The 25,338-nt window shown below is 43.9% G+C and overlaps 1 long non-coding RNA gene across 5 annotated transcripts in view; it reads right to left on the reverse strand.

The window, feature by feature from the left end:
* The window catches only part of LOC308073065, a 146,933-nt gene that overhangs the window by 75,711 nt on the left and 45,884 nt on the right, over positions 1-25,338 (reverse strand). For 4 of the 5 annotated variants that reach the window (XR_013931887.1, XR_013931888.1, XR_013931889.1 and 1 more), the window contains one exon: positions 1-25,338. This exon is cut by the window's right edge and continues 3,235 nt beyond it. This is a non-coding gene — a long non-coding RNA (uncharacterized lncRNA). The other variant, XR_013931890.1, reaches the window with a different exon arrangement.

Genomic DNA, 25,338 nt, shown 5'->3' on the forward strand with positions numbered 1-25,338 from the left:
TTGTAATTACGTCTGGGGCCATTCCTTCCTATTCCACAGGATAAACTGGAATATACTGCTCGGCAGTTTTGTCTCAGCTCTTTAAACACTAGAGACCTTATAAGCAAACAACCTTTTTTTCTGCCTGTTATGAAATTTTAATGATCTTCCAAGGCTCTCAAAATCAAACCAACTTTCTTCCCTCCCCCTGCCCCAACAGCCTGGCTTCTTTATACCTTTTGTTTCAGAACTGTGCCCAAACTAAATATGCTAAACCAGGAGAGAACTATAGCTTTAAAATAGAGGTTAAAGTGGCCCTTGTTTTCCTGCTTCTCTTCCTGTTCCCGGTAAACTGTGGGATTACACTTGGGGAGCTTTGGAAAAAGCAGGTTGGGGAGTGGAAACTGGAGCAGAGATGCGGTCTCTGGGCAGAGAGTCCTCAAAAGGGGTTTCATGGAGGGGGTGAGAGTGCCAGCCCCGGCGTACGCCAAACAGCTTTGTGATGGATGTGTTTATCCTTAAAACTAAGCTCCCATTCAACGCTGCGATAGCCGGGCTGGGGCAGGCGGGTGGCAGGAGAAGCGCGCTGGGCAAAGAGAGGGTGTATGTGAAGGCGCCTTGTTTAAGCACTCCTGTGTCAGTGCAACAGTTTATATTAAAGGTGATCTGTAGACCTTCAGGTTCGCCGTAAGGGATCCCCAAAGGGCTTTATTTTGCTGGGAGAGAGGACAACTTCCCTCCGCAGCCTTCCCTGCCTCTGGCCACGGCTGGACTCAAAGGACCGCAATGTACTAACAGGGAAGCTGTGAGGAGATGCTAAATGCTGTAAAATAAGTAAAATGCCTGGTTAGTCCCTGTTGCTGGCATGTATTTTCTCAGCTCTGTACTTGCCTGGAGATCATGGGTAGCACCCTAAACTCTGCCAAAGGTGTCTTTGCGGTTCCTGCTGATCCTGTTCTCCTCGATACCTCCAATTTCATCGTATTTGACTCCTCTATAATACCTCCTGCTCCCAATCCTGGGGAATTATAGCCTATCCGAGCATTTCCTAATTTATGCCAAGTGCTTTTACCCAGAGAAGCTGTTTGGAGAGCTGGCTGGGAATCCTTAAAATGCTGTTTTGTACCCCTGAGATCCAACGCAGCACTTATTGCGAGCAGAGTTAACAGGTTGCAGCCCAAATCGCTTCACTTCAAAATCTGATGCCTGAATTGCACCAGCACGAAGCATGACCTGCCTGGAGGCTGGTGGGAGCTAAACATTGCTGCAACAACCCATGGAGCCCTCTCTGCCTCCAAAGGCAGTTTTTGAAGAAGGGTGATGTGCAGCACTTGATGTGATGAAGAGAGATGTGGGAAGTGTGGTAGGAGTGTCACAGCTCTCAGAAGTGTTACACTGTCTCAAGATGAGGAGATCTGACTTAACTGCGCTTGCTTCCAGAGGAGGAAGATGTTTGGCTGCTGTCCTGTCCCCATTTTATTGTCCTCAACAGGCCATTAGTGTATGGATGGGGGAGAAGAAAAGAAACAGTTGTAAGATAAGTGAACGGAAAGCATTTGGGGTAGAAAGGAGAGGAAGAGAATTAGAGGTGGTAGGGTAGGTCATGGGTCGGAGACTGGGGATTTGGGGGTTGTTCAAGAAGCCCCAGAGCATCGCTGTTGACAACAGCTTAGGGGGAGCAAATGCCACATCCCCACAAAGGAGGGAAGGGGCTGCAGCTCTGCATTTCCACCCCCCCCCAGCCCCCCTCATTTAGCATCTAACCCCCTGCAAGGGGATGGTGCTCAGCTGAGCGCTGCCGAGGGCTGGCCTGGGAACGGGGTCCGGGTTAGGATTCGCACACATCAGTAACTTACTCCCACGGCCCTGGGCAGCATTGTTCTCTAAAAGCAGACATGTTTCCTTCCAAGCAGCAGACATGGAAAGAAAAACACACACAAAAACAAATCATCTCGTCCTTCCTTCTCTGGATGGCGAGCAGCCCGCTCCCGCTTGTCACTGAGGCTTGAGGTGGACGCGATCCCAGTCTGACAGAGGAGATGGGGGGATGAAGAAGAAGTTTCCCAAGTCCCTTTTCCCTGGAAAATCCACTCCTGAGGATGGCTGACACTACCAAGGTTTCTCCTTGACCTCTTCTACGTGCATCTCCCTGTCAGCAGCACATCTCCGCACACCTCAAAGGCAGGCATGGGGTACAAATGGGCATTTGTCATGTGTCAAACTCTTTCTGCTCTGTTGGGAAGGATCTGAATTAGCTCACAGCTCTGTCAGGCTTCCTTAATATTCACCCGCTGTAGCTCCCTGCCTCTCTGTAAGGTCTGGAGCTTTCCTGATGTTTTTCAGGGTTTTGGGGCTGCAAGGCTGTGGTCAGCAAGAAATCACTGCAGAAAGAAGCAGAAACAGCCACAGGCTATTACTCCCTCCTCTTGGGCTGCATCCAGTCCTCACGCCTGGAAGACACTGAGGCACTGGTAACGCTCTGAAGATAAAAGGTCCTGGGTGTTTTGCAGGTGATAAACCCATCCTTTGCGAGGGGATCTCCACCACTTGCTGCCCCAGCTCCGTTATCTGTCCCTCATTGGCTATTTGTTTAAGCTTTCCCTCCTCACAAAATAATCGGTAAATCATAACAGGCTAAAAACACGGCTGGGCATCTGTCCTGCTGCTGGGGCTTTTGGCTGCTTTGAGATCATTAAAGGGGCCTGGCTCCGCACAACCTGACAAATACGAGGTGAACTTTAGCCCCAGGGCTGCCACCTTCACACAACAAGGGCACATATTCCACAGCTGGGGAGCTGTTATTCGACTCGGACTGTACCACAGGTCAGAATTTATGACTTTGTTATTATTATGTTTGTGAGTTTTACGGCCACACAGGTCCCGCGGGAACCCGCAGCACTTTCGCTTGGCCATGTCAGTCAGACATTCATAATGCTCCGAAGAGGAAGCATTGAAAATGCTGGGAATATCCTGTCTAACACTGTCTCTCATCTCTCTGACCCTCAGGTAAGGGCCAGACTTTGTTTGCACCCAACATCGGAGGAAGCTGATAAAGGGCACAAGAGGAACATGGAGGGGGAGTGAATGGCAACGAACACTCAGCAGCGTTACTGCCAGACACCTCTGCTGCTCTGTTTGTTCCCTCTAATGACACATGTCCCAAATTTCCTGATCATAACAGTCATCATGTTGCGCTTGGTGTTTTATTGCCCTCTGATGTTAAGCCAGGAGCTTCACAATGGGAGTTAACCTGATGTTAATGAGTTTAACCACTCCAGTTCATCTGCTGACTCCTCAGAGGTTAATGGCTGGGGGAGGGGGGTGCACAGAGAGGTATTTTTACTTGTGTGCAGTGTGTAAACACACCACACTCTGTCCAGATTTCACTGCGAGCCACTGACAGCAATGATGGCAACTCAAAAGCTTTGCTTTTTGTTTCATGGGTGCCCGTGTTTATCACTGGTGGGGTAAGGTATCTGGGGTTGGAGCCTTTCTCTCATACATGTGATGAATGGATGCCAGTGAGCATCTGTCAGGCTTCCTTGGGGGGACTGCAGAGGGAGAAAATTTCTCTTGCAATGTCGGTTGTAGGGTCACTGACACAGCAGCATCTCCTACTGGTACCCGAGATGAAAAACCCACTGAGCAGGACTAAGTCATCCAGTGTGGTTAGCTGCCAGCTTTGGCCACCTGGCCCCCTGCAGCAGCTCGGTCCTTCCCCACCAAGCTGTCCCAGCCCTCAGAGGATCTTCACTCTTCAGAAAAGTCAAAAGCTTCCCAAACAGCAAATGCCCTCACCCCCAAGGAGCGCTGGCATCTCCCACCATCCACTGCCAAGGCTGGCAGCAGCTGTTTCATTGCTTCCCTGGCTGGGGACATCCAGGCCAGGGATCAGGGTATTTGATAGAGATGTTGTAGGCCAGGTCTGAAATCTTTGCCTGAGCCACTGGCCTCTGAGGCCATAAAACACCAAGGTCAAATTATCCTGAGAATTTTTCCCTTTTCCCCTCCTTCCTTGCTCCTTCTTTCACCCTCTCCCAGGCAGATCAGTAACATCCAGACCTCCAGGAGCCACCTCTCTTAACAGGCATCATGTTAAAGGCAGCAGTGGCATTGTATTTTACAAGACCTGAGGTTTGACATTCCTTGCATTTGGACACAGAAGATATTCAAGCAATGTCATCCTTTCGTTGTCTGTCCATCCTAGATGAACGGGGGTGTGCAGATATGTGTCGTTACCATTAGGATCCACAAACATCTGATTTGCAAATACACTGTGCAAGCTAACCTTGCAATTATACATACACTTAGAAACCATATATAATAATAAATTTATAACTCCCTGGTATCCAAGGACGTGGTTATTCTGTAGCATAGGACAAACTTCCTAACCACTTTTTTTTTTTTTCCTCGTCTGAAGAAATGATTCCTTTCTCCACCTGTCCACAGAATATATCATCTTAATTCAGCATACCTCAGCACCTGCTGGGCAAGCGGAACTGGATACCCACGAGCAAAGGCCAAACCAGGAGTCCTTTAACCTAATAAGGCAGGCAACGCTACAAAGGCATCTACAATTCCCCTTGGTTTTCCTCTGGGAGGCAGGTGCTATCTGTCCTGCAGGAGCACAAACATCTGACACGGCCATGACTTTGTGCTGTGCCTTTCCTTCGCGGCTGCATGTTCCTGCACTGTGGCAGTTGCTGGCTTTCCCCCAGAAACGTGGAGATCTTTGGCAGCAGTTACCCAGAGCACCTACAATGTTAACGTAACCACCACCTGCCTCCTGCTTGCAGATCTCTGTCTTGGCTGCTTGTGTCTGTTGATGCTAAAAGTCTTGAGGCTTGATGATCAGCTAGGCGGTATGCATCAAAAATTATGTATAGCCATAGGAAGACGGGACTGATGCACTTCTCCTGTGTCACCACCTGCAAGTCCTCAGCAGCACATGGCATCACAAGAGGGAGAGGAGCACCCAAGGAGGGAACAGTGCTGCTGCCAAAATGGCAATGGCAAGGATTTGCCAAGGACTTGGGGCAGTCGCGGTGGGAGAGCAGAAGAGCTTCGGCATCCCCAGAGTCTGCAGGGTCTCCCACATGCGCTGGCAATTCACACTCTGGCTTTTATGAGGTGAGAGGAGCTGCTGGAAGGCATTTTCCCCAGCTTGTCAGGGAGGCTCATGTGAAGCCCCCCTGGTGAAGGCAGGCTTTGCAGCCCCAGGTGCGAGGGACAGCGGTCAGCAGAGTTCCTGGAGTCTGCACACACCGGCCTGGAGAACACACACAGGAAAAAGGTCAGCACTGCTTTCCTAAGAAATGTAACATCTGCTTTATAAAAAAAAAAAAAAAATAATAAAAATAGAAAAAAGCCCTCTGCTTCAGTACGTAAATGCATCTCTACACTAGGAGAATTTCTCTTTTTCAGGAGCTTCTGAATAAGGGAGTCAAGAATTTTAAAAGAAAAAAAAAAGGAAAACGGAGATAAACTTCAGCTCCAGTGTTGCGGGCAGAGGTTGAACGAATGTAATCTGCTTTTCTGACACTCAGCAGAAAGACAGACGGAACAGAGCAGGGAGAAAGGAGGATCTGATTTCATATGTTTCCTCTTAATGAGCCCAATATCACATGTGCCTTTTCTAACAAGAAAATGCTCTGTACGCAACAAGAAAACGCTCCTTAGGCACTCAAATGCCTGCATATGGATTTGTGCGTACGTGTGATGTACTGAAGCACTTCGGGGTAGAGCCTCATTGTTCCAGCACAGCTTCCCGCTTGGGCATGTAAATTAATCCTTGTGGGCGCTTGGATTTGCACTTCACACTCTCAGCGAAATGTTATACATTTGTGTTCTGTGTGAGAGGGAGAAAAGGCAGCATGTTGCCTGGCAGTCCAGGGTGACCTGGCGTTATTTCTGTCCTGGCACCCCCAAACCCACTCACATTTTTTTATTCCTCATTACATCCTGCGCAAATTCCTTCTGGTCTGAGAGTTTCCATTCTTGATCTCTGTCCAAAGGTGCGCGTTCGCTGTTGAAAGTTTGTTCTAAATTGATTTAACTATTTTTAAAAGTTACTCATTGCTGAATAAATATACCTTTCCCCCTGCAAATGTATTTCCCTGATTTTCTCCTCCGAAGGGAGCAGCAGGGATATAGTAAAATGTTTTAGAAAGAATAGTCTGGTTGATACCAAGGGAGCTGAAAGAAGGAGAAACAAAGAAAGCAAACAGGATATTTATGGCAACTCTAGAGAGCTCTCTGTATGTAGGCATTAAAAATAGCCCTCAAATGAACAATATTGGCTTTCTGCTCTATCCTCAAACACAGAGGACAACCTTTGAAAGGCTCAGACGCACATCCAAGACGTGTGTGGGTAGCTGTGGGTTGGCAGGTGAAAAGAAATAATTCTGAGCACGTTCTTAACCCGCGTAAAAAGCAGCTTGACTTGTGCACACACTGAGTAACACACACTGTTTTGTTTTTATATGTAGCTTAATCATTCACTACGCATTTCCTTGGAGAAGGCTTACAGTTCTTCAGGGTAAAGAAAAACGTAGCAAAATTAGGCAGCTCCTGTGCCTTTTCCTGCCTCAAATTTTGAGTTGCTATCCTTCTTTTTGAAAAAGTAAATAAAAGAGTCCCAGAAAAAAAAGTCATCATAGTTTAAATTTTTTAAACAAATACAAGCAGAAAACCATATAAGATTTACATAGCTTGCAAGTGCATCTTAAAAAAATAATCATCACATTATTTTCCCAGTTTAGGCATCACTAATTTACAGTGAATAGATCTTGCTGCATTAGCAGTTTTCACCTCCAGTAAATGTCTCCAAAAAGGTCCAACACTGCCCAAATGTTCATTTTTCTGCCAAAAAAGAAACTGCTGTTTCCCTTTTTTTGTGAAAGCATTTGTCACTGATACAACCTAAGGTCTTCCACTGTTGGTCAGAAACGCGCTGAAGGGAAGTATTGCCTGAGATACATCTTCCTTAGACAGCTTTGTCCTTTCTGCTCTTTTTCTTCAGCAAACATATCAAATACTGCTTTAGAAAGCTGGTTTGAACAAGTAAGCCAGTGTTTCAGCATTGATTCTATTTTTCCAGCTGAATTTAAATTTTTTTAAAAAAACATAAATGGCTTCATTAATGTCAATTTGCGGATCTGTTAAGATGTAGGTGGTCTGATGCCTTAAATATGACTGTACATTTGTTCCACTCCACCACTCTGAAAAACGCTTCAGTGGGATACGACTTAAGGGATTACCATCCAACTTCTTTTTTTTTTCTATCTGTTTTCAAAAACAGCTGTGTCACAGATAGCCCTCCCCTCCCTTTGCTCCTCTGACCTCTTATTCTGCAATCCTCTTGGATTCCCTCCAGGGAGGGCAAATATTCCCTCCACCTTTCCCCAGAATTGCATGTTCCTTTAACCTTGGAACAATCTTTAGCCACTAAAAATAGACTCCCAACTCCAAACTTCGCCGACTTTTCTCGTGCCACAACTGCATTTTGACATTCTGTTCTCCTCGGTGGATCACATGCACCGTCCCTGCTTCCTTGCCAAAACTGACAAAAGCACAACGTGTCACCAAAATTTTAAACAGGAATTCCAATGACCAGACCTTTCGGGTTGGGGGGTGTGGGGGGGTGGGAAGCCAACTCCAACCCCAAAAATGGTGTGTGGAGAAGTTTTTTATATGACGAGCAACAGAGACAAAAAATTCACAGAATTACAGTCATGAAAACTGGAAATGGAAAATCGATTAGGTCATCCAGGCTACCGCTTTGCCAGTTCAGGATAATCCCCTATGGCACCGCCTGGTTTAAAAGCTCTAAATGAGAGACCTCTTACCACTATCTGAGAAGACTATTTACAACGCAAGATATCTGCTAGGTTTTTTGATATTTAGTCTGAAGTCCTCCTTTCAGAACATCATCCTGCCCCTTCACATCATGGACCTCACCACCACCAGTCTTTCCATCCCATCTTCATGAAAGGACTTGAGCTATTAAGACTTTCTAAGAAATGTTTGGATTTTTTTTCTCCCATGAGTATTTGTAGGGTAATATCCTTGTCTGGTGTTTTATCAAAAATGAGGTGATTAGGACAAGTTAGCATTCAGCTTCTCAATTTTCCTTTGGTTTTGACAGTTTTTCATCCTGATGACTCTTTGGAATATTACAAAATCAATCAACATTTTCCTGGTGAAGAGGCGCAGCAGGTAGCATGGTGCGAAGTGACCACAGAAAAGCAGCTATCTCCTGGATGTCACTCCCAGATACATCCCAATAGTTCATTTTCCCAATATTAAAATACACTTGCAAAAACTGACAGATCTGTTGTTTGTCAGCAACGTCTCAGGTTTTTGTCAGTGGTGTTCTTTTTAGGGTTTTTTTCCATTTCATTGAATATTTTTCCTTTTGACCACGCTTTTCAAAAGGATTTTCTGTGGGTTTTTTTGGTTTGGTTTTTTTTTTTTTTTTTTTAATTTTGTGAGTTATATTCTGGCCACTTCTCTAATCCCTTAGAGCAATAGAGGAAGATAATAGGAACATCAGGTCTGGTGTGGGACCTCAGTTCTTGTACCAAGAGATGTGGGAGGGTGTGAGTGACCTCTCTGTCCTCCAGTGACTCATCTGTGATGGGACAGCCAAGAATTTGTCACATCCTTCTAACATCATTTGAGATGTGGAGCAAAAAAAAAGCTGTACATGTAAAAATTCTGCAATAAGCCAGTTATATGAGCATTTCTTTGGTATTTTTTCCAGGGGTAGCTCCCAGCCATGCAGTGGCACTCTTGACCTTCTTCCTCACCTCCTTGTCCTCTGTTCACTCCCTGCTTTGCTTCAACGCGGTGTTTTACAGAGACCCAGTCCTGGCCCCCATCACACACTTTTAGGTTTCTCCATCCCAGGACCTGCCAAAGGGTCTCTGCAAAGACTGTGCTTAAGTCTGCATATGTGACAGTCCCATCTTACTGTGCTGCTCTGAGGGCTGTCCTGTGGACCACCCCTGATCACAAACTTCTGCGGGATTCACAAATTATCCTCCAACCATTCATTTATGGCGTGGACAGATGGTGAAATTGAGTGTCCAAGGTGTTCCTGTGGCATCAATATTATTGTACCCTATGTCACTCCGTCCCTGCTTGAAATCAGTCACCTTGACCCCACCAGCTGCCTGCATTTTGGAGAGTTAAAATGCCTGTGTTATTCCAGAGCACCACAGTGAAAAAGGGGGTGAAGAAAAGCAAATCTGAAAACTTAATGCAGTGGAGAGCTCCGGCAGGTTGGTGGTCTGATGTGGTTAATTGCTCTCTTTCTGGGTTTCCTTGCTGCTGGGAGAAAATCCTTGGGGCCGGTGGCCCACAGCTCCAAGCGAAACCATTTGTGTCAGTGTCCTGCTAGCACCATATATCTTTTCCATCTAAGAACTGTCCTCACAACCCCTGCTTGTTCCTGATCAATACTTCACTACGAATAAAAGTGAACAGAACAAATGGAAAAGATTTATTAACCCTGCTGATATGTTAAAAGCATTCTGTCAAAGAATTTGAAAAATGCTTCTCATATTTAGTGTTCAGAGACAGAAAATCCCTTCTGAGAAAGGAAAGGTATGTAAAATACATCAGTACCTCGGTGTGGAAATCCAGACCTGGCTCACTATGCACATTACTGATGAATAGGTATTATTGAAAACTGCATGTGGTTCTTAGCAGGGAGAGCAGCTCCACATAAGAATGAGAAAGCAATTGTCAGCACTCAGGGAGAAACACTGGTCACATCTTTAAGGGAGTTGAGAGAATGGGAGGCTTTAAGATGGTAAAACACAAGATTAATGGAATTGGGAGAAGCTGTTGACAGAATTTCTTGAGGGGAATGAAATTGGAAAGTGATACTTGTTGGGACGTGGCCCTTGGAAATTTGCAGCAGTCTAAAGCTATATACAGATCTACTCACTGTAATAAAAATATGGTCTGAAAAGAAATGAGTATTTGAACCGCATGTCAGAAAGTCACTGCTGGAGTGTGATTTCAAAAAGCACGTTGCAATGCAGCGAATGAATCACAGACCACAGGGTACATAACATACGTTAAATGAATCCAACATGATGCACTGCGCTACGGGGCAATCATCACCTTCGGCATTGTCATCAGAAAGCAATAACCAGCTTCAACGTGCCACCTTCTTCCAAAGCATTTTTTAAAGGTTAGGCCAACATGCAGTGCAATTAGGGGTGTCTACAGAGGAAAGAATAACACTTCTGGCCAAATCACTTTCCAGTTTGTGCCTTTGGAGTTTACTGGACGAGCATAAAAGGAGCAGCCTGCAGCCCAGATCAGACTAATGTGCTGCTACCGGGATGGGGGAAGAAACGGGAAAATATGTCAAAGAATGTACTGCTTTTGCATGCAGATGATATTCTGGTAATTTCTTAGCAACGTTTACAGCATGAAGGAAAGGAGAGTGGCAACGCTAAAACATGAAGCAAGTTCATGGCCGGGAGTTTGAAGGCAGGTCTTTTTTCTTCTGTGCCTGGCAAAGAGGCAGGGAGTTTTATTGGAAGCAGACATAGTTTCCATGCCTTTGTCAACTCCAGATTAGACTGTTCTTCTGGAGAACGTCTTTAATCAACTGGAAGCTGGTCAACCCACTTCATGGGTTGGGTTTGTCACTGGAACAACATATAACACCAGAGGCCTGTGAGCTGTGCTCCAGTTGGAGTTCTGACATTTACAGCTCTAGATGGCTTAAGCAACACACTTTTTAAATGAGTGCGTTGTATGTATGTTAAAAATACAGGGAAATGAGTAAGGCTTTCTGCATAAAGACCCTTCAGGTTTGGAAATAACTGTCCCTGCTCTGGATGGAAATACCCTCAGATGCTGACAGGATATTGGACTGAACAGACGCAATGCTCACATAAAATCTTTTTGGTGAAAGAGTGGTCAAGATCTTGAGAGTGCTCAAGGAAAGCAGACCCTTCCAAGAGCAGATCCCTCTCCCGGGACACTGATGCAATACCTACTTGAAGCTAAGAAGCTGTTTACTAGCTCAAGGGACAGCATTCACTGCTGATTGTAGGAGGTCTTCCCTGTGAGGTCTTCCAAATCCCTCGTGGCCATGTTGAACCTACCCAGACTGTGGAAGCCAAAACCATTTCAGGCAAAGCAAGTACAGCAGTAGGAAAATCAGCTGGAAACATACTTTTTAAAAAATTTCACAACATGAAGTGAATAAAGTTCGGTCATTTCTTCCACAGCACTAGCCTGGAATTACCAGGGGTTATAGCTAGATGCAACATAAAAAGCATCTTACTGTATCTTGCATATTTTTGTCCTCTTTGGGGAATTGGGGAAGAGGATTATGGCAGGAAAGATGTAAGTGTAGAACAGTCATCTTTCTTACAGTGACCTACTTGGTTTCTTAAACAAAGCGACATTGGAGCACTTCACACTAAATGGCATTTTCCGCCTCAGAGTTGATGTCAAACCCACAAGCATGTCTTTCCTCCCTGTTGCATTATAATCCAGCACCTAGGAATACTCAGCCAGCTGGATTATTTGTTGGGCAGACTATTCCAATAATTCCTTCAGAAAACAGATGTCAGGTCAGGCATTGGAAAGGCTAGTGAAGGCCGGCCCCCCCACTGCAGTTAGAAGTTTTTTAGAACAAACCAGAACAAAGCAAAGGGTTGACTTTGTTTGTGTGGTTTTTTGCTTGGTTTTAAACTTAAAGCTAAAATAGGGGATGCAGAGGCAGGGTCTGGAGAACCATCTGATGGCTGGGACAAGTGGGTCCAAAGCTTGGAACAGATATTACATTACATGAGAGTCTCTAACTCTCAGTGTAGACTGGAATACATGAGAAGTGTTATGCAAGAAGCATCTGTATCTTTTGAAGAACAGAGATGTGTTTTCTTGAAGGAGCTCGGGACTGATTTTTATGAGGGAAACAACAGGTGAAGGAGTAAAGTACTTAAGAGACAGAAATCCTCAATGGAGTATCAGATTTTCAAGTGACTCTTCAGCCCCCCATCACAACTCCTCATCACTAAGACAAAATAAATTAGTATCAACCTTTCAAGATCTTTCCTGAGAGAAGGGCAGGCTAATTTCACACAAGAAGTTGTCAAAGTGGGGGTGTGAACCCTCTTCCATCTGCTCGCCCCTCTTGCCAGGGGCTGCTGTGGTTCCACACAATGAAATGTTAATTACACGATCACACTAGACTTTTTCCATACAGCCCCCTACTTCATTCAAAGCCTTGGATGGAAAGTACAGCAGGAATGAATCCAGGCTGTGCCTCAAAATGGACTAGTTTTTGCAGGTCTCGCCTCTTTTTTCACAGTAGTTGGAAGGGGCATGAACTTGTAGCAATTGGATATTTAAAGGCTTTATAGAATGGGGCCAATTTAAGGTTGCTTGGGTATTCTGGATCCAAGCACTTCCTAATCTTCTCAGAGTTGACTTTACCACTTAAACATTTCTTAAATGCTGATTTTAGATGTGCTGCAGAGTTAAAACAAGGCTGGCACTGTAGGAGATTGTAATTTGGTATTGTATAAGAAATAACAAAGAAAAAAGAGCGACTATTTAGGAAAATCTACAGGGATTATACCAAGCAGTGGAAGTTAGGATTGACTGTCATACTTAGATGTTACCCTAAGACCTACAAAGGAGAATTTATATAAAGTAGATGGGGCTTTCATACAACTTTGTCGCATGAAACACTCCTACAAGGATCCCATTAAATGGCGGGAAGAAGATGTGTCATACCTGCATTGTCCTCCTTGGATAAATGAGCGTACGTAGTGCTTCGATCCCCAGGCTCCTGCTGGCTTCCCCGTAAAAAGCACCTTTCGTATCCTGGGCTCTGAAAGTCCTGCCCCATTCCAAGTGTGAAGAGCCATCAGGATCTGGCCCTGTAAGATTTACGGGAGCAATTAATCAATCACCCCGACACTCTTAGTGAGCTGGGCTTGCACCAGCATTGCCTGCTAGGTCCAGCCAAACAAGTATTTGATCTGAATACGCTGCAGGAAAATGCAACATTTGTGTGTGATTACACAAATTACAAAGCCATTTTGTAATATGCCCATAATGAATTAAATGAAAAAATATGTACAATAATGAGGTCTTTATTTTCCAACTTTTATTTTCTACAGCAAATGAATAAATTGAATGGTTTGGGCACCAAAACCTCCAGTCCACCTTGCCCTAAACAAACTATGGAGTGATTGCAGAAATGAAGAGGTAATTAACTGGGAGTTAGCTCAACCAGCTGCTCTCTGTATTACTGAGGCAGACTAAGCCCTTGGCAACTTGATTTGGTAACACCCCTCAGCAATTTTCAGCATGTCTTTTCTCAGCGTCTTTAATGTAGCCAAAACCCCAGGAATCCACAGGTTTTTAAATGATCAAATCTACAATTTTGCCTGCCTGTCATGTTCATGCTGCAGACTTAGCGGATCTTTTAGAATAAGGTTTACAGCACGTCTTCTGGATTTGATTAGAAGAAAATCTGTACTTCATCTTAACTCCTCCACTTTTTCTGCCCTAGACCTGAGGAATGCAATATTGGCTTCTCCCTCAGCAACTCCCACGTTTGTAGCAAACATTATTGAGCTGGGTTTCTATCTAGGGTGTACTATTTTAAAATATTCTTATTCCCACCTGAACACCATGGCATCTGTAGCATTAACATTTTGTATTAATTCATATATATTACTATTAATGATGCATAAACTTCAGTTTGCCTTAAGCTTGGGAACCTATCGTGTTCAAAACTGCACTGTCTTCCAGGCTGCATTTATCAAATTAATTTTGCACAGTGAATAAAGAAGTACTGATGGAAAATTCCCTCCCTCCACACAGAATATAAAATGTAGATGATGAAGTAAAAAAGCTTTACTCATTGAAGTTTATTTCTAGAGATTACCCAGGAGCTTTCCAATTTGTTTAGACATGCGATGTAACGAAATACATTCACTTTTTTTTTATGGCACACATATAACGTAATAAAGAAAATAGGAACCAAATTTATTTGGAACTCAAAATCAATAGCCTATGGCAAGTCAGCCTCTCCCTCTTGATTTCTCATTTTTACTGTAATACACGCAGGTTGTTTAGCAATGAACATATATGTTCCAACAAATACTAGCATGAGGCTTTCAACTAATGCTAAACCTCCTCTCAGCAAGTCAAAGGAATGTTTTCCTCGATTTTTGTGGCAATACATTTTAGTGACTCTCATATAACCAGAGTTTTGAGAAGTTGTGTCATCCTCGGTCCTAATAGTTTACCTGTTAAGTGATTGATCTTAATTAAACTTCCATAATGAATCCCTATATCACCACTTATGTAAATCACATCTTATGTGCGCAGAGAGCATGGGTGAGAAAACTCCCTATAGAAAAGTTGCAGACGTGTTGGTTGGGGAAGATTTCTTTGCTGTCTGCTGATAACAGCCACTGGAAGTGAGTGGAAGGGGTTGAGAGGTGATATTAGCAAAATGCAAGCAGATAAGGAAAGAAAAATGGGATATGTTTTTCATTCCTGGCAGCGATTCAGTGTTCTGTGCTCTATGAGATGGTTCAGATTCCAGGGAAACTACTGCACAGGTGTAGATTACGCTGGAAAAACAGAATTGGCCTCTTTGATCTTGGTTTGCAGCGTATCCAGCATATCAACTCCTTCTCCCAGCTGCAGGTGAACTATCCAGCGGGGGGTCCTGAAGGCCACCGAGGCTTTGGTAGCCGACTGCTCACATTGTAATTGCAAGACTATGGGCACTGAAAATAGATTCAGCAGCTGAATTGAGACTGAAAATGGCTTTCATGCTATTGTTCAGCTATTTTTGTGTACCTGATGCACCTTGCTTAATGGTTACGAGTCCTACTCACAGGTCAGGAATTAACCACGAGAGGTGGTGTTAACATGGAGCAGGAAAAGGTGACCCCCAAGGAGCTTTCTGAAGCTACTAGTATGAAAAGAAAGGGCAGACATACCTGTTTCTTCTTCCCCTAAACCTGAGAGAGGTTTAAGTTATGCTGGCTTTCAACAAAGAACTAGTTCACTAAGATATATTGATCAGCTTTCCCTCAACTGGAAGGTTTAGGAGAACTGGCAGTGGGATAACTGCTTTAGAAAATAGCTAGCACTGTTTACGAACATCGGTGTCAGAGGTCACGTTGATTTGATGGTGAATGTTCAGGGTAAGCTCCAACTTCCCAGTCATGTTAATGACAAAACTAATCTCAACGCATTTCAATGCAACTACAATTTCATTTCAGTTTGGTTTAATTTTTTGGTATTGATTAGCCAGGAAAGTCTTCTGTGTAAATCTCAGTTTGCTTTTGGTACCAATGCCGCAGAACTCGGTATTTCAGGTTTATCTGCAAAAATGAAAGTGAAACTCAGCTGAGCCCACATGATTTCCTACGATTTTGTTTTCCAGGTCTGGTCTCCAGCAAGCCTAGGACAGTTAGCTGGAAACTCAAAAACCATTCTGATGAACCTTGGTTGACTTTTCAGTTTTAAAAAAAAGCCCAGATCTGGGCATTTTTTACCTGGTTTCCAGTTTCATAGGTACAGCTGGTTGAAATTTTTCAAATAAAACAAATCATAAATGCTTGGCTTTTCTCCAAACATTCATATTTTTTAACACACAAAAAAATTAATTTTTTTACCTCACTACTTTCTTTGGAAAAAATAATAAAAAAAAAAATCTTCAAGATCAAAAGGGAAAAAAATAACGACTTTCTCAGTGGCCTAAAAAATACATCTTTTGTTTACTTCTGTGCATTTTTTTGTTTTGTTTGGACAGACGCAGCAAGTGTTTTGACTGGTTACCGCAGATTGTTGTGTGCTTTAAATTTCCTTCCATTCATAGCCGAACACTTTGGGTCTGATTTTCCAATGACAAAGCCAAAAATGTTCTACTTCTGGTCATCATCTCCCAGGTTTTCTGGGGCAATAAAAGCTGATTTATCATAAAGCAAGACAGGCTGAAAAACGTTATCACACTTGTAAACGTCCCAGTAAATCTTTAAACCCTGCTTTTCACTCTCTGCTTTTAAGGAAAGTTTTTCCAAGCATCAGTCAGAAAGGTCACAGCATATCATTGTACGTAGCTTAGACAAAGATTAGCTTCCATTCCTTGAAGAGTTCATTTTAGATTATGTAACAGATGCTGTTGAAAATCCAAAAGGTGCAATAAATCCCCCAGTCCAACCCTGAGAGAAAATCAGTTAAGTGACCACGGACGGTGGAGCAAAAGGTCCCCGTGTGGCACAGCTCCCTGGCTCGATGTGACTGCACATTGTCAGGAGCAACCTCTCCTCCCATGAAACTGTTCCTCCTCTTCCTCCTTCTATGAAGACTGCAATCTGCACATTTTAAGAGCGAGTGCCTGGACCCTCCAACATGGGACTTGGTCTGTCCTTCAGGGCCCGGTTGGAATATTTTTCAGTTAATGGGCACTTTGTAGGCGGTTGACACCTCAGCAAGCATGTTCTCTCGAGCTGCTTTTAGCCAGAGACACACAGCTTAAGCTTTTCAACAGCTGCTTTATCTCCGCTTCTCACCCCTACCCCCACCCCAATTTAAGTTTAAGATGAGCCTCCACCCCCAAAGCCCATGATATCTCACTCCAAAGTCCTGTCAGAGCCACAACCAAGGCCATAAATTTCCCAGCTGGGTCACAGTACTCCCTATTCATTTACTGAAACATTATAAATGTGTCCAGGCTCTGAGTGAAACCTAATCCCGACATTCCCCGCATGGCGATTCCTGCAAGTGATGGCAGGGTCATCTGGAATTACCATCACCTTATCTGATTGGAAACTCATCACCTGCGTTTCAACACCAAGGGCTCCAAAATGCCTCATAAAATCGAGCCCTCTGCTATTCCAGGTCTGCGCCTTTGGTACACAGCAGGCATCGGCCACCCCAGGTTACACAGGGTGCTGGGTCCTGCCCAGCCAGGGAGAGCAGGGATGAGCTGGCTGAGAGTGATGCTCTTCAATACATCCAAGGATGGCTCATAAGAGGGGGAAGGGTGGGAAATGCCGCCCCAAGACAAAGAATAGTTGCAGTTTGAAGCTTGGCAAAGCCAGAGCTCTTGAGAAAGGGGTCAATGTGTAGCTGTTGTGAAGCAGCATCATTTCACTGAGACCGATTATGTATGTTCTATTATAGTTCATATGGGACCTTCACCATGTCATATCTGAGCATCTTCTGGTAGTGGTTACATGACATCATATGTCTTTCCTTTCTCTCATCCTGTCCTCGAGGGAAACTGGATCTGAAGTGCAGTGGCTTTTTTTGGTTTGGCAGGAGAAAGGTTCAGATATGGGTTTTTTTTTAGGGTTTAACTTCCATTTAACTCAGGGAAAATGAAAAAAGCCATAAGGAATCACACCTTGGACTTCACAATCTGAGTACAAAGACCTGCAGGGCAGCCACGTTTTGAACTTTTTGACATAAACCCACAGTCAAATGCTTTAAATGTTTTAAGCGCTGCCCGAGGCTCTGTGCAGGTGCAGAAATCAACTCCAGGTAACAGTGGATTGAGCTGCAACCCCTCCACCTCCAGTGCAATGCTATCTGCGTGCCTCCATTCATAGATATAAACCAGCAAGTGCCTCTGAGCTATATGCTACATAAACACAGCCCAGGAAAAGCTCAAACCAAAAAGCTTCACTTCCAGCCAACATTCCTTCCCCCATGCCAGCCATTCATTCCTGTAATATTTAGGGGATTGCAAAGAGATTTTGGATTTCCTGTCAGGTTTCTGTCCTTCAGGGACTTGGGACTCAAGGAATGGTCTCTGCTGTGGTCCCACGGTCGGACGTGTGTTGCTGCTCTAATTTATCTTTGTGCCCTTGCTTCTCTAAAAGGTCCTGTTTGAGTCTCCGAAGAAAAGCAACAAATTCCCTGAGCTGGCCTGATTCACTGGGAGACAGGAGGGGACAGCAGGTTCGATAACTTGGCCTGGACTGGTGCAGCCTTCTTACACAGCTACAGGGGAAAAAGAAGAGAGAATGCAAACCCCAGAGACTTTAGTGCCCTTTAGCACGTGAGCCTCCTATCCAGCTGCCATCGCATAATTCGGAGTTCTTGGCTGGCCAGCCCCTGCCCGCCGGGCAGTGAGCGAGCAGGAGCTGCCGCCAGCCTGGGGACACAGATCAGCTCCCGGGATTGCCCCGGCCTCCCTGCATCACCTTGACTAAGTCATTCAAACCCTTTCTACCCTGCAGGGAGTGCAAGTAGATGCACTTAAGCCTGTTTTCAATGAATTAGCACGGGTCCTCCTGGCATTGACCGCTGAGCTACTTGCCCAAGTATTTACCCAGCTTCTCAGGTGGGTTTTCCAGCCATGCTGAATTCCGTTCTACTCAGTGACTCCCATGAATACATACACTTAAGTCTCTCTGTGAGTAACTTCCCCAGCTGTAAAATAGGGACAGTGTATCTCTACGTTGCAGGGGCGAAAGAAAAATAAATATGCTAAAGCTTCTAAGCAGCTTAGGTATTAAGAAAATGAGATACATCTGTGGCTAAAATTTATAGATAGACCCTTTGGATACAATCTGATTAGATTTATCCTCCAGCAAAGTATTGTGATTTCTGTAAGTTCAAGAATATTACTTGTGTCCCGGTGAAGCAAAGATCCCTGCCAGTTCCTAGGCTTAGGCTCTGCCAGCTCCCGGGGAAACATCCGAACGAAGCAGCTGATCCAGGGAGCCTCACACACTTGTTTTCCACCCACAGCCCTACCCATCCTCAGCCGCAGGAGCGACTTCCCACGCGGCGGGGTGGCAGCTCGCTGATGGCTCGCCACCGGTCTGCACGCTGCAGATGCCTTCAAGCAATAGATACTGGCGGTGGGTCAGGTGTGGATTCACTGCAGCATTCCTGTCTCATTTCCCAGTTTATACTGGATCTGCGCTTTATGGGGTATGAGTGTGGCTTTTTAGATCTGGTGCAAAAAAAAGAGACAGAAAACTGTCTTTTGCTATGTTGGTGAACCTAAGCTGCCATTGCAGGGCCTGGAAAAAATGTGGCTTTTAACAGAGGCTGTCTAATAACATCGGGACAGGTTATTCCCTTATTCTAGCACGTAGAGGGGACCTGAGGGAGCCAGCCCTTCAGATAAAATTTATTGTCAAGGCAATCTTTCTGAAAAGACCGCTATTCACAACAGAAATGACCGGTTCCCAGTGCTAGGTTTCCCCTGGGTTTACTGCAGACTCAGCCAGCCATGCCCCAGGCAAAATGAGCACCCAGCAGCCAGAATGCTGTGAACATTTCCGTTCTCTCTTTTACTACTGCTGGTCACCACTCTTTAGCTTACTGCAGCCTTGCACTGTGGTGACATCGCTGAATCCTTGCTCCCCTAGCCTCCCTCCTCACCTTCAATTCGACGTTCAGCTTCACATTTGAAAAATAAAAAACGATAATAAAAAAACAGCATTGAGGAAGCCCCAGCCATTTCCCACTTCAGTGGGTCTTTGTCTGTCTCTGCACCTCCAAACTTCCTCTCGCACTTCCCAGCACATGCAGAGCCACCTTTGTCATCTGCCCTGTGGTTCCCCATATTAGCCATGCCGGATTACAGGCTGTTTAAGTCACTGGGGTGGTCGGTCTGTGGAACCTCTATAGGAGGCATCAGCCTGGTGCACAGCAATTCTGCCTGCAGCTGGGGAGGTACTTTGTGCAAAGCACGGTGGTTCGACTGAATCTGTTGGCCATCTCCAGGATGCTGCTGTTTCCTTATGCATAATCATTTTTATTAGTGCTCAGACAGCACTTCCTAAAACACTTCTGTCATCTAAAGGCTTTGACCTGGTTGAAAAGTTTATTGTGGATAGTATTTTCAGACCATTAACAAAGGAGTCACCGTCTGTTTGGGGAAAGCAAGGTGCAATAAAGCAAGAAACAGTCAGGGCCACCGAGAGACTCCTTGTCAACACTGATATTAAACTTCCAAAGTCGAAGACCACCTCTTGTTTTTGTGAGGCCATGTAAAAATATAGAAACAGACTTTAGCTGGAAGTGGGTTTGTAGGCAGAGGCCGTGCTTTTTCCTAGACAAGTTGTGTGTCCTTGGATCATCACAAGTACAGCAAAAGATCTCTGGAGAGCTAGACTTTGACAGCAGTAGCAGAAGGTTTGAGTGGTCTGTAAGTAATCAGCCTCAACTCCAAAAATAATACAGTTTACAGGATTAGTCCCTAATTGTTTTACGCTCAGACAAAAGTCAAAAGAACGCTGCCGTCTCAGGCAAAGTCTCAGGCTAATTGATTAACATTATCAAGTTAAACCTGAAACAGTTATTTATGTCCAGAAATTAGCTTGAAATTTCTTGCTGAAGACCCAGAGAGCTGGCCTGCCTGATGTATGCCTTTTCCAGCTACTTCAGCTTGATTAATAAGAATATATTGCCTATTGCTTTGTCTTTCTTTTGTCTTTCTCCCATCACAGCGACAACAAAATGTCAGAATTTGATGCATCACAAAACAAGCTCATAAGCCAGCTCCTCCGACACGCTCCGATTGAGAAGGTGTTTGAGCAGGTACAAGGATCTGCTGACCTTCAGGTGTGCCTGATACACCCAGGAGGTGTGCGGCTACCTGCAAAAAGCAACAGAACTGCCGTTTGACATGAAACTTCACAAGCAGGGAGGTTTTGCTGGTTCATTTTTTTTTCAGTTCCCTTGCCCTGTAAGTCACCCACAGCCAGGGCAGACGCCATCCCCACCTGCAGCTCTCCGGAGCATCGCCATTGCCTGGCCTTTGGAGGCATTTAACCCCCTCGGAGGAGAGCAGGGAAAGCCTCTCCCTTGAGAGGTCCCAAGGACTCATTTGGGTTTTCTCAGCACCAAAGCTTCACTGAACTCCCACAGAGCTGAGCACACCGTAATGAAGGAATTTTTAGCAATGCTACATATAAAATTGGAGCAGGTGCTCTCAATAAAGAAAATTCTTAACCCTGCTCATATTTATTTCAGTTCCTCTCTGTCTGGGCATAAAGCCACTATTTCAGTTTCAAGCTTTCCTGGCTTGCTGGAAAGGGTGAAGGATAACCTTTTTTTTCCCCTCCCCCCTTCCCCCCCCCAAGAAAATGTGGAAACAGATTTTAACATCAGCCCTGGAAGAAGGCTAGGTGATTTGCCAGCAAGCCTTCTGAAATGAACTGCTAGGCCACCTAATTAAACAAATTCTTCCAACATTTTTTAAGCTCCTCTCTCCCAGAGAGCACAGAATATCGATTTTGTCTTTTTGGAGGGTGGCATGAAGAAGGGCACTCCAACTGCCTGATCCTGGTTGTCTCCCAGAGATGGATTTATTTCAGAGATGAATACCACCTGCAGAAATGACCCCTGGATCCAGACTCTGACTGTAGGATCCAGACACTGCATGTTTGAGCATACCCATAAGTGGAGCTGGAGCCGCTGGGGATGGAGAGTGCTTTTGCATTTGGGTTATATTGGGATATGACTATTTAAATTTGACCGATTATTTTTCCTGTTTAAACATGTGAGGTGCCCAGAGTCATGCGTCTAGGAATAAAAGAAGTTCCCTGTCCTCTACCTTTTCACAAAGAAGAAATTTTGCAGTGGAAAAAAAAATAAAAAAACAACCACCACCCCCCCAACAAAATGCCAGCACGCAGGGTACGAGTCAGCGGAGCCATATTCACATTTTCATAATTCATGTGAGCTGCCATATCTGCTAAACTGCTTTGGGCCACTGGACAAGTGTGGGGTGAAAAGGGAAGGGGGAAGAAAAAAATAATAATAAAAAAAAGGGCTGCCAAGGGAGAGGGAGACAAACAGGCCATTCATAAAGGCATCACTGCAGCACTTTATGGCATTTCACGCTCACGGAGAGGAATCACTGGGAACACTGGAAGGAGGCTCCGTGCTAACCACAGCAGGGGTCTTGAACTCTCCTGCTGTTTAAAAATAGATGTCTGCCCCCAACCCACATGGCCGGTCTCTTAAGGTGGACCTCGCCGAGAGATGCTTTGGAAAGCTTTGCAATTTTGCTTTGCAAATTGAACAGGAAAGTTTTGCTTTTCCCACTTTGTTGGAGTGCCCAGGGCGTGTTTGGAGTTAAATCATGCTGCTACTTTTATTATTTCTAAGTCATTCTGGGGGGTGGGGGTGTGGGGGTGTGTGTGGGGGAAGATAGGGGCAAAAAGAAAATAACTTCTATTGCTTTGAGGCACTGTGTATGAACACTGAACTTTCCTAGTGTAGCTTTTCTTACAGTTTCCACAACCACCAGATTGGGTGACTTGAAGGAAAATATTTCTTGCTTGAAATTATTATTTGAAAGATTTCACAGGAATCTTTCTTTTCTCCCGTGGAATGGATGGGCAAATTACCAAAGCAATACTATCAGCTGGGAAAGAGATGAATATCATTTTAGTCAAATCATTCAGTAAAAGACATATTGTAAAATCTGCCAAAAGCATTGTCCTATGAATTTATTCAACAGACTCCAATCGCCAGTGGATCTGACGGCAATCAAAATACTGCAATGCTTTTTTCTGCCAATGAAGCAGATTTTTTAAACAATTGGTTATATGCTACTGGAATCAGAAGTTGCTTATCTGCATACATGCAACCTACCACTTGCAGCAGAACTAGCTTACTGTTCAAAAAAGCCCCACAGAAGAGTTTAATATTGCCTAAGGAATTTAATAGAACAAATAATGAAGTACTTCCTCCTGAAAAAAGATGACAACCTGACTCAATTAGATGCAAGTTTAAAGCAGAATTAAGAGTACAGCCTGTGTCTCTGAACTCCATCTCATATTTATCTCATTGCATTATTCAGGCTTACTGATAAGGGTTTTTTTTCAATAGCAGTATGTAAATTATATACAAACAGTCCTCACTTAGTTGGAAAATAGAGGGAACATTAAGTAAAGATATAGAAGTGTGGGTAAGAATGGACTATGTCTAGAACTGCGAGGAAAACAGTGTAAGAGAAATTCAAATATTCAGTGAATCTGAGAGATTTTAGTTACAAACATCCCATTAACAGTGCTGAAACACAACAGTGAACATTGATTTTATTTTTACTTGTTTTCTTTGAACTAAGTGATGAACTACCAGCCAGAGAATCTATTTTATCTTTTCCTTTAATTTACAACTTTTTTGCTCCAACTGCAGCCCCAGTAAGACTGCACTTTAATAAAGTGATATTTGTTATTTCATGCAAAGATTAACTCAAAAGTCTACCTGTAGTAGCTGACATAGGAAACACACTTTCCAGGTATCAAATATTTATGTGTTCTCTAGAGAAAAAGAATCAAGCCCTCTAACTGCATAAACATACAACTACTCCAATTTAAGAAAAAAAAATAGCTCCCTGAATATACCTACCAACTTCTCTGTATTTGTACTCCCAGTTAAGCTTCTTCAACTTCCTCATTAACTAAAGCCTGTGAAATTCTCTCCTTTTATGATAGCAGCTACAATTATGTGCTGGAGGAAAACAATGCCCCAGATTATTACCCATATTACTCCAAACTCAGCATACCCTTTGCATTTCACAGCCTAACTCATAATAACAACTGAAACCCCATTCCTGCAAAGTGCAACAGAACTTGTTTAATTTCATGGTGGGGGCAGCCTGGTCATCTATTTATAGCATGGAGATGAACATTTGCTGCCATACAGATGGAAACAATTGGGAATGCAAAGTGGCTCATGCTGGGTCACAGACTGACACACATTTGTTAATCCCCAGTTTTGCCTTCACCTGAAATTGGAAAGAAATAGCAATCCCACTTGAAGCTAAACCTCTCCAGCAAGCCTTTCAATTAGAACTGATAAGACACTTGGCGTGTTTCAGTCAAATAGTGAAGGCACTGTAAAAAAAAACCTAATTAAGTTTAATTGTTGTGCATGGTTTAATCAGTGTGCTTGGTAATTAAGTGCAAATTATGCACATAATATATTACAGATGTGGAGCTCAGCTTTTGAAACATAGGAGCTGTGATGGGATGTAGGAGAGGTGGCAGGGAAGGGAAGAAATTTGTTGCTAAAGTTGCAGTGGAAACCTGGTTACCCAAGAGTGAGGTTATATATCTCTATATGTCACAGTAGTTCAAACATTAGAGCTTATTCTATCAAGAACCTTTGTTGTTGGGCTTTAAACCAGCAGAAAATGTAGAAAACTCAAGCCCTAAAATATGGGATGCTGGTGAGATTTGTGATCCTTATTAGTTTCCTCAGAACTTGAGTAATACCGTAAACATGATAAACTCGAGTTGAAAGAGTCATTCCATTCTAACCCACTGTTTTTATATCTTCCTGCATAAATTTCTCAAAAAAATTTCCTTTTTGGCTACAATTTCTCATGTTTAGTCTGAACTTAGAGGTGAGTGGTGTTTCTCTCAAACCTGAAATAAAATCAGGTTGCTGCTGTAAGGTTTAAGATAGGGGGAAGAAGATGGTTAGAATGGGCTAACTCACTCTGTGTATGCTGCTGGCATCATGGAAATAAATAACATTTAGAAAAAAACACTTATGGATTTTTCCTTTTTTACTTCAGCCCAGAAAGAGTAAAAAAACTTTTTGGCGGTGGGGTATGGTACAGCTTTTAGAAGCTCTGAAGGAATTTGATTAGAATTAAATTATTTCAAAAATCTGGTTTTGACTCTGCATCCAACGTGAGGGTGCACGGGGTGCTCTTACTTTGGAGCCGTGGTCTGTTTTATTGTCAGCATTTGTGAACATGGCATCACCCAGCGTATTGCTAACGGAAGCACTCTGAGTAGCAGTAGGGTAGTAGGATGAAAAGATAAACCTTTTGCCAAAAAGAACTGATTTTCAATTTGTTTGAAGAAAAATTCAGTTGTCTCTCTTCCATTTGATCACCTGAAGTTTACAAGTGGCTGCATGTGCACAACTCTTTGAGAAAGGGAAGCCTGATAAATCCCATTGTACAGGTGGGGAAACTGAGGCACAGAGGGGAAAAAATGGGTTGATCGTCATTTCCCAGGAAGTGTATGATGGTTTCAGGCTGACTCACCAAACGTCTGCCATCTGTTTACCCTCAACGCTTTTTTTCTTCTTGTATTATTTTCTCCTCCTTTTTACCTGAACAAAGTCAACTGAACAGCGCGCAGACATAACACTAACTCTGTCGTTGGGCAGACTCATGATTTTAAGCCTTCTGTCAAGATCTGTAAGATTTTTTAGCTAGAATATGAGGTGTGAATAAAAAGAACTGTTAAAACAATTGGGGTCAGAACCTGCCCACTGGATATGAGAACTCCTGTGGACTTTAATGGGATTATTCGCGTGAATAAAAAGAGCAGGGATACCCCATGGCTTCCT

This window comes from Falco punctatus (assembly GCF_963210335.1).
Source record: "Falco punctatus genome assembly, chromosome: 14".
Classification (NCBI taxonomy): domain Eukaryota; kingdom Metazoa; phylum Chordata; class Aves; order Falconiformes; family Falconidae; genus Falco; species Falco punctatus.